The sequence below is a fragment of the Lepidothrix coronata genome, unplaced genomic scaffold (genome assembly GCF_001604755.1).
Source record: "Lepidothrix coronata isolate B3197 unplaced genomic scaffold, Lepidothrix_coronata-1.0 Scaffold79, whole genome shotgun sequence".
Lineage (NCBI taxonomy): Eukaryota > Metazoa > Chordata > Aves > Passeriformes > Pipridae > Lepidothrix > Lepidothrix coronata.
In genome coordinates, this window is record NW_016690259.1 from 2987822 (window position 1) to 3006048 (window position 18227).

Sequence of the window (18227 nt, forward strand, 5' to 3'; positions counted from 1 at the left end):
GAAAAAAAAACAAAGTAATGAACCTACAATTTTCTGTAACACTTCACTGTAGAGGGATTTTCTACAGTAGAGGGGATGGCATCATTTACGCAGAGCCATGTTTTAAGATACACATTGTGTTAAAAGCACATCAGTTATGCTCCTAACAGACAGACATCTCCATTATATCACCCACCATCATATCTGCTGCTAATTGGCCTCCTTGTTGACAAGTCTCAGGAGCAAGGTTAAGTACTGGCTGTAAAAGCAATCTCGCCTCTTGCCCGAAGGGTCAGAGCTCAGGGAGACGGTGCAGGAGCCTGCTCGGCCTCTTCCCTGATATATATTTTCTGAGAGCTAATAAAACACCAGTGCAATCACTCCTACCCAGAGGTCTGCCAGCCTCTACGGTGTCTGTGGAGCTGCAGCAATTGGTGTGTCATCACAGAGGCACTTGAGTCGCCTGCAAGTGAAAAGGCATCGTCTTTTGCACCAAAGTTTTAGTAACTCCCAGAGAGGTACTTAAAAAATCCCTGAAGTGACAGCTAACATTGAACATGTGGCAACCACGGCCTGAGCGTCCAGCAGGAGCCCCCGGAAAAGGGATGGGTGTTGGGTTTAGTGTCCCATGCCCCATGAAGAATCTTCAGTGTGACTTGTCTTGACCAAACACAAATCCACTAAGCGCTTTTAAAAACCTTCTCCCTAAAATGCTGGTGAGGGGTTGGAAGGAGCAGCCTGCTGTCTGTTTCCCTGGATGAGTGCACCAGCTGGAGTAGGGCATTGCTGGCATCAGGCCAGTCAGGGTGAACTCAGACAGCACACATGCCTTGGCAGACCCAGGCTGAGTTAACAGGTTACACCAGAGTTCTACTTGGCTGTTGGGCTCCTTGCACAGCCCTTGGGAATGTAACACTATGTATCCTAGGAAGCCATCCAGTTGCCAGATACCAGGCAATACATCAGAAATGCAGCTGCTGGGCTTCCACATGTGCACGACAGCTGTCTTTGACCAACCTGGCAGATTTACATGTATGACTGACCATTTTAAAATAGAAAAGAAGAAAAAAAAGGAAAAGGTGACTTAGAGCTGGAGTTGAGCAGTAGCAGGGGTGGAGGAGACAGACCAACTGGAAATGTTTCATTAAGTTTAAAAGAAAAGGAAAACAAAACAACCCCCAAAAAACCCCAACAGTTTCGCAGCAGAAGAGCACAAAGTGATAGTCTGGCATCTTTTTTGTGGCCTGTGGAAGCCCCTGCAGCCTATTTCCCTACTTTAAAATGGGAGAGGGTTTTCCATGCTAGGAGGTGGCTTTGCTTTGTTTTGGTTTGCCTTTTTTTTTTAATTGTTTCATTTCCCTTCCCCTTAACCATGATTAAAATGCAACATATGGCACAACTCTGAAGAAAAAAACAAACAAACAAACAAAAATCATGCAAAACCCCCAGCTAATGAAAAAAGACTTCAAGTTCCTGTACTATCCTCTGCTGTTTGCATTTAGTTCTGCTCTACTTTACTTTTCAGACCTCTACTTTCTATCACATACCTTTTTATATCCAGCACTTCTCAGGCAGCATTTCACTGGAAGTGTAAACTTTGGATTGTTACTCTTCTGGGAAGGTGCCTGTTTAAATAAAGAAGAGAAAAATGCTCTCTCACTGAGCCCCTAGACCTTCCTGCCAATGTTTGCAGCACAGCCTAAAGTGACCAAAACCAAAAATAGGCCTCACTTTCTGGCTGGTCAAAAAACCATCAGATTCTTTCTTGATTCCTTCCCTTTTATTTAAGACTGGAATGTTCATTCACATGCCAGACCGAAGAATTTGTTTTTTAACAGATTTAACAGGAAGCCAGTTGGGAGGGTCAAAGCTGTAACTAATGTGCTCACACATAGTTGAGTAGGACTGTGGAACCATAAATTGCAGGACTGCAGGAAGGAATAGGAGCATGTTTTCCCTGGTTTGCTCTCACTGCCTCCTTAAGCACATTGCCACAAATAATCAATCACGTGAGCCTGGTCTAGCCCCTTCTCAGGAAAGGCATCTCCACACCATCACACAGCTCACCCTCTGTAGTGTCATGCACACAGAGCTTGCCTGGGGACTGAGAGCAAGTGCTCCTTGAGAAGAAAGCAAAAAGTCATTTGGCTTCCTTGTAGGACTAACTTCTCTAAAACCCTGCGAGGAGTATAATGCAGAATTTCTTGATAGAACCAGCAAAATAAATTATGACAAACTATACATGCCTTGCACTCCTCGAGTGCAGGGATCAAAACTTTTCTGATATCTAGACTTTCAGTACACAGTGTACAATTGCATTCCATCACAGTTAGAAGCAGTAGTTGTTTTAGCAATAAAATCACATAATCTTTTCTTCCTGAAACTGAGAAAAAAATTTAAATGGTATGGGACTATAAGTAAAGAGAAACAGTTGCAGGAGAGCTCCTTTCATCGCTATGATTCTGAAATAATATGCATACATTGGTGGCTGTCACTCATTCCAGTGACACTTTTAAAATGTGCCAGAATAGCTCTATTCACAGGTGTTACCAGAGCAATGCCCATTTGCACCCTGAATATTTAGTAAGGGAGCATTAAGACTTCATGTTTTTATACTTATAGCTACCTACTTTTAATGGGACTGCGTACCTAGAACTTAATGAAAAAATCTAAATATAATGTCAATGTGATTTAAAAATATGCACTGCATCTTTTAAGTTGACATTTCAATTAAAAATAAATAAGATCCAGTTATATGGTGATACTGTGCTAAGATTGCATTTTTACCAGTCAAGTTTTATTCTTACTCAAAGTGACAGATTTCTCTAAGATAGACAGAGCCAGGAAGTTCAGTCCTCCAGCCACTCAAACCAGGGAAATGTAATCAAGGGGGCATTTAAACACTTCCCAAAATTGGGGCATCACATTTTACGGATAAATGCACTTCATAGAATAATTAAGGTTGGAAAAGACCTCCAAGATCAAGTCCAACCATCGACCAAACACCACCACGTCAACTAAACCATAGCAATAAGTGCCACCTCCAGTCATTTCTTGAACACTTCCAGGGATGGAACTACCTTTCAGGTAGTTGTAGAGAGCAATAAGGGCTCCCCTGAGCCTCCTTTTCTCCAAACTAAACAACCTCAGCTCCCTCAGTTGCTCCTCATAGGACTTACCCTGCAGACCCTTTCCCAGTCCCATTGCCCTTCTCTGGACACGTTCCAGCACCTCAGTATCTTTCCTGCAGTGCAAGTAGCTTGGTGAGCTCTTCCACTACCTCCCTCAGAACCCTTGGATGAATTCCATCTGGTCCTGTAGACCTGTGAGTGTCTAAGTGGCAGAGCAGGTAACTAAATCTAAGACTGGAATGTCTTAAGACCCCCTTCCTGGATTGCAGGGGGTCTATTCTGCTTCCCATCCCTCTCTACCAGCTCAGGGGGTGGTTGCCCTGGGGATAACCAGTCTTTCTGTTGAGGACTCAGGCAAAGAAGGCATCAAGTACCTCAGCATTTCCCTCATTCTTGGTTACAATGTTCCCCTCCACATCCAATAAAGGATGGAGATTTTCCTTGGATCTCCTTTTGTTGTTAACGTATTTATAAAAACATTTTTTATTATATTGCACAGCAGTGGCCAGATTGAGTTCTAGCTGAGCTTTCACCTTTCTAATTTTCCCTCTACATGACTTAACAACACCCTTGTACCCTTTTCTGAGTTGTCTGCCCCATCTTCCAGAGGTCATAAATTCTTTTTTCTCCCTCCCCAAGTTCCAGCAAAAGCTCCCTATTCAACCAGGCTGATGGTCTTCCCCGTCGTCACGTTGTTACTTTCCTGTGGATAGTCTATTAAAACTAATAACTGCATACTAAATTTTAATTCACATCCAATTTTAACAGGAAAGCAATGCCACGTGCCCTGCAAAAGTTTATTGTACACATCTACATGTGTGTACCTACCATCTAAAGCTCTTCCAAACCTGCTTTAACTGGGTTGCAGCAGCTCTGCTTTACGACAGTGAGCCGACCCGTGTGCTCAGCTCAACTTGTGTAACAAGGAATTAAATAGGGAAAAAAGCATCCAATCATGTTTTCTTCTAAGAGCTACTTGGTTAATTAAGGTCCCTTTGCTGTTGCCATAGTAATCACATCTGACATACCCCTAAGGAGACTGCACGAGACATAAGTACTTATGATACAGAGGCAGGACTGAGTTGTTGTCACCAACTCTGGTCTTTTCTTTAAAACTACTCATATCTTCAGCACCTTGTTGTTCCACAAGTTACATGTAAACCCAATATGTAAGAAGTACTTTGTTTGCTGCAGTCATACACGAAATTACCCCACACTGCTTGCGCTGCAAACACAGCTCCTGATTAGCCTTCCCCAAGCTATTTTATGGGTGCCTTGAGCCGGACGGTCCCACTCCGTTTGCTCTCACCACAAGCAGAGGCCACTCCATACTTGTGAACATCACTGTTATCCTCCTCTGGCCCTCTCCACTCACATGAAAAGCTCATTCTGCTCACAGTTCACCTCCACGACTGGTAAAAGGGTTGACCCTGCTAGATGAACCCAATAATTTCTCAATTCCAACCAGTATCCTGCTCTCAGGGTAAATGCTACTGACTAAACTTCAGGAGAAAGAATAATTAAAAAAAAAAAAAAGTCCATAAATTGGGATTTCTCAGAGGTTTCTTCCAGCAGAATGTTTTGCTGTCACAGACAAGCTTTAAAAGACACAGGAATTTCCTCGGTTGTGGCTCCTGACAATAAGCACTACTGCCCATCTTTTAACCGATTGTCCTTGGATTTGGTTCCCAAATTCCTGTACACAGAGAGTTTTTCTTGAGCAATCTGTAGAAACTGGACATTTTCCATCAGGATTTTTGATTCTGTCACTGTAACAAGCCAGTTCCTCAACTTTTATATTTCCAATTGGCAGCACAAGTCACATAAGTGTTGTCATTAGTTTTTTTGTCACCTAATCAATAGCTTGTCAAGATCCAAGCTCTCATTTGGTGGCAGATACTTCAAGAATCCTCCACATTTAGAGAGCCAAAACAAAACAGGTGGGGTATGCTGCTGTACAGTTCAGAAAATGTTTCCCATTTAACTTTTTTAGCTTCCTGGGCTAGTCTAAGAGAGGAACAAAGACACCTAACTTTTAATGACCAAAGATCACCTAAAACTGTCACTGGCAGCCAAGGAAAGGCCAGGACTCTGAAGTATCCAGTGGGAATGTTTCCTAGCTGCCCTAGGCCTGCACGGTTCAAAGCTTGCTCTTGGCACTGCCAAATGACCAGGGACTACCTCCTCCCAAGTCATCTGCCAATTCATGACAGGCCAAAAACTCAAAAGAAATCCCTTAGCTCTGCAGCTCTTTGTAGAAACCTCAAAAAGAAAGGCTATTTACCTCTAATTCCTCTGAGATCTCCTGTCTGTATGTATGTTGACATTGAATTTACTGTGCAAACACTGAAAGCCAGAGAACTTCCACCCCAGCAGAAGTGCACATACCTTGTCTCCTCTTGCTCTATTCTTTCTGTGGCTGTGTCCAGTTTCTCACTTGTAACAAGTTGCAATGTCCTAACAAACTCAGATCAATTATTTTGCTTCCCCCGTAAGACTGCCAAGTCCCTCACATCTTCTCATCACAGGCTTTCTGAGGGGGACTTTCTGAAGACTTCTTTCCTGTTAACAAAAAAAAAAAAAAAAAAAAAAAAGGGGGAAAAGCACCTGCAACATCCAATAGCACAACTAATATTGTTAGTCAAGTGAAATCTGAAATCTTATACTATCCTGAGGAAGCATTCAACTTGCATTCTGATGGTAGCCTTGTTTACTCTTCCTTCCTGGCAATAAACAGGACAACCAATGAAGAAAGCTACCCTCAAGGAAAGATTCCCTGCCACCTCCTTCAGAGGTCTTTGAAAGATCTCCTGGGAAGGTGGGAAACCTCCTACCCACAGACACAGGCCAGACTGCTGCTAAGCAGAGGAAGAAAGTCTCACCCTTTTCAACTCCAGCAGGCAGTCTGGGACACTGGGCAGAGACAGTCCAAGATAAGGCAGCAGCCTGTCCACACACCATCATCTGCCCACACCAATACATCTTGAGGCTTTCTTGGTAATTAGCAGTTTCTCTTACTAATGGACAATCAACCGCGTGCTGTAGCCCATCCAGTCTTTGGCTCATTAAAGGGAGGACCTGAGATTGGCAATAAAACTCCCTAGGAGTGGGGAGGCAGGAGTTTGAGACTCTAATCAAAGACCTGCAGGAGGGTCTGAAACCAACCCTTTCTCACCAGCAAGCTCAATGTGGCTGTGCCCTGACAGAGCCTGCATGTTGTTTTGGACATGAGCGGCGTCAGAAAATAGAATAATAATGCAGCTTAACTAGGAAACAGGTATTGCATCCTCCATGTCTCACAGGCTGGCCCTGAAGTAAAGGAAGTGTTTTTTCTTAATTTATAAGGCATGGAAGTTAACCTCAAGGTACTTCCAGTTCAAAATATGGTTCTTTTTTCCTGATAATGATCAAAGAGTGCACTGTAATTCAAACCCACATCCTGGAAAGGTGAACAGCAGACAGCCACACCAACTGCGCAGGGCGCCTGCTTCCAGTGATCTACCCTCCTCCTTGCAGATGTCAGAAGTATATATATGAAGAAATAATGTCAGAAGATGAACACGTTCTGTAAGTAATTATCCATCCTCATCCCCTGCCTGCACATCTTGTTTTGTCTGTGCTGCCACTGTAGCATATACACCCTCAACTATACATGATTTCTTTAACTCAAAACATGAATTAATGCAAGCACACTAAATACCACGGTATGGTGACTTTTTTAACACATTAAAAATAAAAACTATTTTCTTTCTTTCTTGCAGGAAGAAACAGCAGACAACCCATGTCAGCAGCCAAATTAAAAAAAATCTTTCTGAACAAAAGGTGCTCTTTTCTAGAGACTTGGGCTCAGTCATCACCTCCAGATTTAATGGACTGCAGCTTCTTCAGCTTTTGGGAAATACAATTTGGCAGTCTGCAGAGGAAGATTTATTTTTATTTACACACATCTATAAATAAAGACTGCATACTGTAGCATCAGCCAGTCAGATGCACGATAGAAGTTCACCTTCTTTTGAAGAGAAACACTCAGGATTATAGTGTGGATCATTTTCTGACTGCAGCTGAAAAATGCACCTTCCCTTATCTACCAGTGGTGAAGAGGACTGCACCTGTCAGGTGCCTCTCACTGCCAGGACTGCAGCCTGCCCTCTCAGGCAGAAGCCAGAAGACAGTGATGCAAAGATACTGAGGGGAAGGAAATGAAAGAGAAGAGCTTTGCAAAAGTGGGACTTTGCCCTTAGTAATTCAAAGTAGCATGGATTTCAAACCAGCTCTAACAGCTTTCCATCTACAGACAGAAGGAAGGAAAAGGGGAACAATACACAGTACAATTCACTGCCAAAAAGATTGTAGAGATACACCTTCATGAGAATCTTAAAGTATGAGCAAAAGGAAATCTTGAGGGATGGATAGTTTTAGCAAGGCCAAACCACATAAACAAAAGATATCAAGGAAAAAAAAAAAACAGGGAGGTGGGGGGGAGCTGGAAGGGTCCAAATGGATTTAAATCTATTTTGGGCTACAGAAAACAGGTTTGCTGACTAAGCGCAATGCCTTGAACTACTTAACCACAAACAAGCCTCTTGAAAAAAAGTTATGCCCATAAAGTTATTCACACAACAGCTGGGACTCCTAATTTTTCCAGCCCTGTATCTTCTCCAGCTACAAAACATTTTATATCCCCAGTAGTTCTTGCCGATTGCAAAGCAGTGAAAAAGCCCTTGTCAAAAACAAATCAGAAGTGCAGAACCTCGAAGGAATTGGACCAGAGACAATCAATTTAGAATTCTGCTCACCATTTTGTTTAGCACATACTCCCTGGTTCTGAGTAGCCCAATATGCTTCTGAAGGACCACAGAGCAGTTTCACATATCGAGGAGGGTAAAAAAAAGATGGTAACATGTGGTTGTTCGTTTTACCTTCGCTGTAAATCTGAGGACAACACACAGGGCACCACATCAATGCCAAACAAGTGCAGGCAGATATACAGTGTGCTGCTTGCCCTGATCAAGCCACAGAGCAGCAGGAAAAAAATAAGGCTCTCTAGCAAGACATAAAAATACTCAAATCTGTTGTAAGTAGAAGTCCAGTTTTAAGGAGGTCTGAACTCTCCTAACTCCAGAAAAACATCACCACTACCTAGACAGAGTAAGCCAACTCACAGATCCCAAACAGCCCTACAGCAGATGCAGATTTCAGCTGGTAATGTGAGCAGCATTTTGAGGAGCAGCGTGGTGCAAGAAGGCTATTCACCAAGACTGGGAAAAAACCCCCACACATTCAAATCAGCTCAAACTGAATCTTTGATAGAGGCAACATGATAGCTGTCTCTTGGTGAGGTTTGAGAGAGAAATAAAGAATTTCTGAGGAAGTACAACTACCCCCATGAAAACTATCCAGGAACATAAAGTTTACACAGTAGGCAATCTAATCACCCATGCTGTGATTGCTTTGCTGTAAGTCCACAAGACTGGGTGAGGGACCACAAAATCTATGGGTTGTTTAATGTCATGCTTGGTGTTAAAATACTATACGTTTTGACAGATGAGGAAAGTTGAGGACTGACAGCTATTTCCCTAACTCTTGGACAGGATTCATAAAAAGAGGCACCACAAAGCCATCTGATGCCAGAAAATACAAACCACACAGACCTTGAAACCTCCCTTTCTGCCAAAAGAACTCAAGCTTTGCACTGCCCAGGAGCATGAACTGACTCTCTCTCTCTCTAAAGGGATCATTTGTCTCTTCTTTTATAGGATGTTTTAGTCAGGTCTCTCTAGAGTCCCCTAGTAAGGGAGGCAGATGTACTCAGTACTCAATGCTGAAATTATGGAGCCATCGGCATTTGCCATGAATTATTTGGCATCAATCACAAGAGACTTTTTTTTCTCTCTCTCTCCTTGAAAGTACACAGTTTTTCCTATGTGGGACTGTTTGACTATATCTGGCTGACTTGATCATTGGGAAAAATGATCACAGGATGTCTGATCAAGCACCAAACAATAACATTTACAATTCAATCTCTGATCAGTCAACTTTGTTCATGAAAACTCAACTGTGGTTTAAAAAAAAACAAAACAAAAAAACCCCAACAAAAAACAAACCTCAAAAACTCTGAGTCCACTAGAAAATAGTTAAACAGATTAATTAGTAAAAAAACCCAACCAAACAAACAAAAACCACCACCAACAACAAAACCACAAAAACCATCCCACAATTCAGTACCAGTAACAAACTAGATAGGGAACATCTACATTGTTTTTTCAAAGCAATAATTATTATGACTGTACTTCTGAGAATCAAACAGAGCAAGCTCTCCAGTGTTTTGACCTCCAGAAGGTCATGTTCACAAGTCAGTGACCAGAAGAGCCAAGCTGGCATTCCCATGCCCACAACAACAGATCTGATTACTACAACAAACATGCGTTAAAAAGCAAATGCAGCACATAAAGCTCCCATTGTTTCCTTAATTCAAATACGTATATCCACAGAAACAAAGAGGAGAGAACATGCTTCTTTACTTTCCTTACATATTTTGTTTTCCACCTTTTCTTCCTCTTGTATTTACCTGTTTGGAAACACTTACTCCACCCAAACTCAAACCAAAACGGGGCTGAGTACATTGATTTGATACCTATTTGCTTTGTGAATGTTGTTCTTTTCACCATTATTCACTGCAATTCTTCAGATTTGGCTAAGACAAAATACCATTTTGTTCCTCTCTCAATTGTAGATGCAGATCCAGGTGCTCGGTAAAAAAATAAATTTGTTTCATACTTTCTACTTTTGAATTTGCTGAATAACCTAGCAGTTCAAATAATTCATTTCGAGAAGAAACAGAAATCTTCAGTAAGTACACTGCTGAAGTAATAAAGTTCAAAGGGGATCAACAGCATTTTACAACAAGCAGATTAAGATAAAAATTTACAAGATCCAACAACAACTACCAAATATCCTATCCCCAAGGTCATTTGAGGAATGGTTGGGACCAAATCTCAATGAAAACCCCTCCACAAGTATTCAGCATCCTCTACCCTGTCCCACTGGGTGGGGACTGGGTTTGTCCTCCTCCCTGGAAGGCCTAAGACCATCACCAAATCTGGCAGCTCTGTGGGCTCCCACACTTGCACCTCAGCTCCTGCAGTGCCCAGGTATGACAGCGCTGCCTGTGTGTCACACAACACAGGGACAATGTTGCCACCAAAATCCTCCATCACCTCCCTATTCTCCTTGGGCAGACAGAGGAGCTGTGCTGACCTGAAAGGGAGCTGAATGCGCAGCTTAATGTGGCTGCTAATCAGGAGGCTATTTATGCCTACTTTGTAAATGTCCCTATTTACTTTAAATAAAGCTGTGTTAGAAGAGCCAAAACAAAAATACCTACCCGGAGTGTAGTAGACAAAACTTACTGTGAAAGTGATATTGCTGCAGAAAAATATGATGTAGCCCGTTTTGCAAGGTTGCTAAATTATGTATTATTAAGGGCAGTACACAGTGACCTATTAATACATTTAGAGCCCTTTGTTACCCTATTATCAATAACAAACCTTCTGTACTATTTTGGGAAATGACCTTTCTCCACAGCATGGTGTAGCATGAGCCGGGAACCTCCTGGGCTGTAATTCCAGCCCCACCATTGACTTGCTGCATGATGAGGAAAAGTTGCTTTAACCTCCCAGGTGCTGTTTCTTTTTCTGTACAGTTGTTGTGACACTCACCTACCTCTGAGCTCAGTGGACTGCCTTACTCAGTTCAAATATTTGAGCAGAGCTCTGAGGATGCAAAATGCCAGATCAGCGTGACACGTTGCTACAGCTGCTTAAGGATTTTAACACAATAGAAATTCACCTGCAGCTGGAAGAACATATTGTGCAGAGCTACAAGATTCCTCTTTCACAGGTGAGAACTTACAGCCACCAGCTTTAGGCTACAGGTCACCACCAAGTAACATTTAACTTGTCACAGTGATTTCAGCTACAGAGTTTCTCAACACACAAGAAAGAAAATCTTAGTACTTGTTGACACCTCCACGGCAGCAGAATTCAGGGTAATGTTAACAATCCACATAATGGCAAAGGATACACCTAAAATAACAGCATACAGAGACCATAGGATGAGAATTACTGGGACAAGTGGAACACACAGTGGATACTCAGTTGATGCAGTCTGGGACATTTCAAATGTCAAAAAAATAAAAGCTGGGTTATAGGAAGTTACAGAGATTAAAAAAATAGAGTAGAGATTGTAACAACACCAGCTCTTTCTCTTTCTCTCTCTCTAAGTAAATAAAAGTCATGACTAAATGAAGTCATTCTGAAAACATGAATTATTTCATATGCATATTTCATTTCCTTTGGCAGAATATTCCCAGGCTTGAACCCCTCAAATTGCAGTAACAGGTGGGAAACATTTACAAATTACAGGAACGTGCATAAGCACACAGTAAAACTATAGGAAGGCTATATTCCCAACTTAGAAAAAACCAATCACATAAGTCTTTTCTGAGGGGCGGAGATCAATTTGTTTTCAACATCTCAGTTCTCTCCTGCCTCACTACAAAAGAAAAGTCTAAATACCAAGAGTATTTGAGAGTTGTCTAATAACTCTCTTTAATAATTTCACCAACGGCTTCCAAATAAAATTTACTTTGTGGTTTGAAACCCATCCTGCTGGAGGAAATTCCATTCCTCCAGTCCTTTGTAATTGACGGCACAACTCAAATTCCTAAATCTGCATCCCTAATTCTTCAGAAATAAAGTGAGTTTCACAGCATGGAAAGACTTAACCTGAAAGCCACAACACTGCACCCATATTTATGTGAAGAAGTTCCCAGGGTGAACACTCTTCTTCCATCACGATGATCCTCAAATGCCCTCAAAAACTCCTTAATTATTATTTAAAAAGCACTTTGTTTTAGAGACAGATAGTAATATATTTGACATGGGTGTCCAAGCATGGCATGATTCAAGTTTTATAAGAATTAAATTATTGCAGTTATTGAAATCCATGTTTGATTTTAATATTTCATATGTCTCTACTGACAGATTTCCTTTACTGATCCTAATTAGCAGTGCTCAGAGACAGCTTTTTCAGGTTCTTCAGACTGAACTATGGCAAAATTTTAGACCTGGACTATGGATACATGGATATACAGAAAACAAAGGGCAGGAAAACGCATCACTTAGTGGTTGAGTATAAGTGTTAGGAAACAAAAGGGGGCATTCCCTCTCCTGGGCAGAAAGCTCTGACTGAGCGGAACACCTTGATGTGAACACACAGGTCCTGATGGCCACTTTTGCTGCTAAAACTTATTCCTGCAACATCTTGGATTTTTTTATTTTTTTTTTAAACTCACGTACTTCATCAAAAGAAGTTGAAATTCCATCCATGGCCCAAAATCAGCACGGGATGAAAGGCCCAGGAGGCCTTTTACCAGTGCATTACAGCCCGCCCTGAGGCGGGGCACCGGCATCCCGGAGGCAGCGGAGGTACCGCGGCGAAGGGCCGAGCGCTGCTATACAGCACCATCTAAGGGCTCTCTATAGGTACTGCTGAGGGGACCTATGGGCTGAGCCCTATGGACTGCGGCTGAGATCCACGCACGGGAATGCGGCTCCTCCCAGCCGGGCTCCCGGTCACACTCGCTGCCCTCACACCGCTGTCGTCATAGCAAAAATCTCTGAGCAATTGATTCCACCACTGCTTCATCAAGAACCATCTAGAAAATTAAGTTACCCAGAAGCTGGCTGAGGAATAATTTTCAGAATAACAGGATTTATCTGTGGCACCGGTAGCAATTTGTTTCTCTCTTTGGCAACGTCTCGGAGCACAACCAAAGTAGTTTATTATTAACACTCTAGATTTAAGCACAGGAGGAGAGAAAATGTTATGGCTTTTAGATTTGGAAACTAAAAAACAAGACTATCCTTAATTCTATCCAGCTTGCGCAATATTTAAATATCTGTTTCAGGTTTTCAATGCAAAATTCTTTTTCTTCATAATTTATACAAGCCTTTCTCATAAAAATCTCTTCTTATGGGGTGATTTTGTCATGCAGTCTATATGAGGAAATGCCACACTAGCCTGAGGATCCCCTTAGTCCAGCCTTAATCTCTAAGAGGAACCAAGAGAGAAAAAAGAAAAATTATGAAACCAAAAGCATTCAAACTGTCCCACAGAAATGTCTTTGCACTTCAGATTCAAATGTTCAAAAACGTTAGATGATAGCTATCCAGACCAGACTAATTCACAGGATCTGTGCGTGTCTCCACAGCAATGTTTTCTAAGATGAAAGAACTGGCAGTGGGCCGAACAGGATTATTTTAATTACCCCAGTTTCCCTCTGAAATTTCCTGTTTCATTGCATATGAAATTTACCACCCCAAAAATGGAAAACTGACTCATCTAATGGGACAAAACTCAGCCACAGCCTGTGTTCCAGGACCCCTATTCTATCATGTGTAAGGCACGTGCTCAAATGCTGACCTTTCCTGACCTCGGGGTGTGGAGGGTCAGTAGCATTTCTAATATAAGAAAGTGCACAGCAAGGAATTGTGTGTGGTGGAAATGGGTGTGTGGAGCAGCGTCTTCCAGCTACACTGAAAGCCACGTGCATTTTGCAAGACATGAAACCAGGACTTTCAACACATGATACTTCAAAATAACTTGAATAATAATCCAAATACCAAAATAATCTCGGTACAGAAAGAAAGCATTCAGTGGCTTTCAAGTTGTCTTAGTGCTGTACAGTGGACATGGTCTGCCCAGTTGTTGCAGATGTGGAAATGACAGCACCAAAGTCCCACAATAAAGACTTTTTCACTTATAAGAGAATGCCACATTCTAATAGATAGTGAAAAGGAAAACCAAAGGATAACAGTATTTGATTTACCTACAGTTTGAAACATTAATTTTCAAATCTGCTCAGGTTCTATTTCCACTGCATGCAGAAAGAACCAGTCAGGTTATAAGTGCTACATCACAGCACTTAAAAACAACAAAAAGGGTTTTTTTACTTTTACTGAAACTGTTTTTGATCTGTAGCTCTTGTCCTACGTTCCCTACTTCTGTAAATCAGAAGTTAAGAACATGGCTTCAGTTACTTGTTTTGAGTCCTGCAGATACCAAATATTAGCAGCTGCTGTTCAGTGAAGACAGACAAATCATATTCACAGCTCAAAATAAAGAAATCCTGTTTTGGTGAACATAGTTTGCTCTGTTCAGCAAGCAAGGGTGTGAAAAGTCATTCCTCTTAGTCCACTTAGACTAACAATGTACAGTTTGGAATTAAGGTGAAACGAGCAACTTACTCTTTGCACTTATTTTACAGACTCTGCCAGATTTGATCAGACAAAAAACATACATTCGGTGCAGATCCCTAATCATTTTCAAACACATTCAATGACCCTCCTAGTTCAGCTTATGAAATCCCTTCTAAAAGATGTAAACCGGGAAATTCTTAGCACCCTAATTTCCTTTTCCTCTATGGATTATTTTGCCTACCCTAAAATACTTGGAAAGTTTCTCTAAATAAGAATAAACCTTACTGTGACTGCTGAAGTCTGTTTCTCCTTCCATGAGAGGAGGGTCTGACACCACGGTCTGAGAATCAGCTCAGCTCTTCTTCCCGAAAAACAGCAGGATACACCTTAGCATGGTTGACTTGTCTCTAAACTTCTCATCCTCCACATCTTCCTAGGATGATGCCTGCTTTATTCTAAGATTTGACGAGAGAGAGAAGGAAGACCAGAGGGCAAAGGTAACAAAGAGGTCAAGAAGAGACGGTTTCCCTCAGACGCTGCTAACAGACACCGAGCAACAGTTTCACACGACTTCAGAACCCCTTGTTCCCTGCTGGTGATCTCTGTCCAAGCCTGGGTTCACCGAGGTTACAGGAAAAGAAAAGGTTGTACTTTTGTTGATCAACGCTGCTAGGCAACGAGCAACGAGCCATAAAAAACCCCTGACATTATTCCTGTCTTCTCCTGGTGGCAATTACAGAACTGCAAACGGGATCACGGATTCAGGGCCGAGAGGAACCTGCTTTCGTGTGACTGTGTAACGCTACGAGCCACGCAGTCCACGGAGCATCTTCTCATTATACACACATTGCACACCCCCAGCCATTGCAGTCTGCACAGTGCAGGCCAGCCCAGTCATCTGGAGTTGTAAGAGCCTTGGGGTTCTAACGGGTTATAATCTTTAGGTTGTAGTAGTCACTTGCAATTGAAGAAACAGAGCAAAAATGGTGTTAATCCCTGATTAACTTCAGGAATATTTGGGTAACGTTAAAAGGTGCGTAAGTAAAGCCTTTTTTAGGCTACTCTACCAGTGGAAGAGAAGAAAGAGAAAATGAAGACATGGTAACATACAGCAGGAACTCACTTTGCCATAGTATTTTAAGGAAAAAGACAGGAACCTCATCACACATTCGGAAAAGTGAAAATTTTGACTTCTTTCTTACATGTAAACTATCATTTATGCAAACTACAAGAACTTCTAACTATTCTCCACTTAGCCCAAAATCACAAACAAATGCACCTAGTTCCAACAAGTGTCACATCAGACTGGTTCCACGCAACATACAAATCCTTAGAAGACAAGAAAGGGAATTGAATTTATAACTTTTGTAAGCCTCACACAGCAAACGCTCTGGATCACACCATTTTCTGTGACTTGCCAGTGAAGTATTCAAGATAATTCTTATGCTCCCATGGGAGGAAAGAGAAAAATAGACATTCTTCTTGCTGCTCCATAACATACCTTCTCCACACACTGCCATCCGTGTCAGCTCCCCTTTCCCTTGCTTGTTCACCAGCTGAACCATACTTTGGTATGGTAGCAGGGAACGGAGTATGTCGTCCTTCCATTCTAAATACGTACTAATTGCTCATGAATTTTCAATTTTGAAATTTTTATTCTCAATCCACAACTTTGGTTAATGTTCTATCATGAGGCAGGTGGATTATTTTTAAATAAACTGTAAGGAATATAACCATGGAACATCTGAACTAGTTTTTGGAAGAGGAATCCTGTTGCTAGACAACCCGTGAACTGATGATTGTCCAAATCATAAGTTCCAGGAAATAGAAACATACTGATTTTTCTTTAAATACAATGTTTTATCAACTTCTGTTCAATCACTCCTCAAATTATGTTTGAGACTAGTCCAGCAGGAATACTTACACTAAGCTCTGTAAAAACGTTTCTCATTTTAACTCATGGATAATGTTACCTATTGACTGTGCATCCAAGGGGGGAGCAACAGAGCACTCCAAGGAAGGAAAAGTAAAAGGGAAATAGGTATGTTTACACCAGTAGAAAGTGAGTCAGTTATTGAATAATCTTGCCACATTATTTTAAGAAAGAAACCTTTGAGAAGGGAACTGCACATGGTTAAAAAAAAAAAGGTTCATTTGTATTCTTTAGCTTTGCTCAACTCCCATCCCCAAAAATCTCAAGAGCCACAAGTAGCCAACAGACTGCAGATTTCACTAATATAGAAACAACATATATGAGGAGAACATAAAGACTGAAAAGCATGCAGAACAAGAAGTAATGCATTTACAAAAGGAGAGGGCAAATTAGATATGAAAGAAAAGTTTTTTATTACTTAAAGCAGGACATTACAACAGAACAGTAGTCAAGAAGGGGTCACTGGGTCCTGTCACTGAAAACAGAGAGATTAGATATGAAGGGAATAAGTCACACTAAGAGCATGAACTTGCTAAGAGCATTTTTTCAACCTTAAGTAACGTGGCTGTAAATATACATGGGGCTCAGAGTAAAAAGACTATTGAACTGTAACCCTTATACCCTACTGACCTGTTTCAGAGTCCTGGGTAAATCACTTGATCTCATCACACTTGTTTTTTCCAGCTGTGAAACACTAGCAAATTCTATTACACAGGGACCCGAGGAAAAGTTTCACTCTTACAGAAAAGTGTAAGGACTCCATAGGAGGTGAGTTCATGTATTTGAACAGTTTATTCCTTACCTCCCATTTGTCTAACAAAAATTGTCCCAATTTGTCTAACATTTTATCATACTTTCAGCTACAAACTTAATCTTGCTATTGTTTTCTCATAAAGTTATATTATTTTCCCATCCTATTCTGCAGTAGCTGTGGTTTTAAATGTTAACATGAGAGCAACTTAACAACTCTACAAACTAGGAATATGTCAACATCCTACTCAACAGATTTGTTTACTATCGTTTTTAAGAAGCCTGTTTACTTGAATGACAATATTTTAATGCATTTTAGCCAACTTAATCCCACAGAGCTAAAAATAATGAGCTGGAAATGCTCTTCCCTATCTTGGGAAATACCAAATTGTTTACTGAGTTGTAGCCTACCAGCTAAAGCTGTGCAGCCCTTCTGAAGACAATGCATTTCCCCAGCCTGTGAGGGCATGAACAGAAGTGCACAATTAATTGAACAGCTGTTGACTCCAAAACACAGCACAGCGAAATTTTACAAGCTGTATAAGGGTATTTCTGTGTCTACTGAGGCATGAGGCACAAGTTAACACATAAAGAAGGCAAATCTGATTTTCATTTAATGCTCTGCTTTAAGAGGAAAATGCATTTAGAAGAACCTGCTTAAGCCATTGAACTGTCTTCTGCTAAGAGTTTGTTAGTAAATTAGAAATACTTTAAAGGAAGCAAAAAACCGAGAAAATAATGATGGCCCATGGCTTGAGTGCATCAACAGACCTGCAACCAGAAAACAAATACTGAAGAAGTGGCAAAACATTTTCTGCTTAAGCAGCTGTCATTTAAACAAAGCTGCAGGTTCTATTTTACTTGCTTGGCAGCTCATGTATAACAGACAAGGAAAACAGCAGTCCCTGACAGAAGTAGCAGTAATGACAATAATAAGGGTTTGATCTAACAGACAAACACAAATGAGGTCACCTCAAAAACTGCCACCTGAAACAAATGGACTATCAAAAAGTTGTGAACTCACCAGTTAAAATGCTGCTGCTGCTCTCATTAATTCATTTTCCACCTGACTGTCATTTCTTCTACTAGGTACCATAAAATACAGTCAGTATCTAACGCTGAAAGGACAGGAGACATTACTTTTGGTTTGGGGCACTCTCTGTCATATTCAAT

At 41.2% G+C, this 18227-nt stretch overlaps 1 long non-coding RNA gene across 1 annotated transcript; it reads right to left on the reverse strand.

Annotated features, from left to right (window-relative positions):
* Window positions 1-404: 404 nt before the first annotated feature.
* Window positions 405-14938, reverse strand: LOC108499857. The gene is made up of 4 exons (XR_001875670.1): window positions 14657-14938; window positions 5499-5672; window positions 1527-1604; window positions 405-442 (listed from the first exon to the last, which is right to left on the reverse strand). It is a non-coding gene; the product is annotated as an uncharacterized LOC108499857 (long non-coding RNA).
* Between the last annotated feature and the right edge of the window lie 3289 nt (window positions 14939-18227).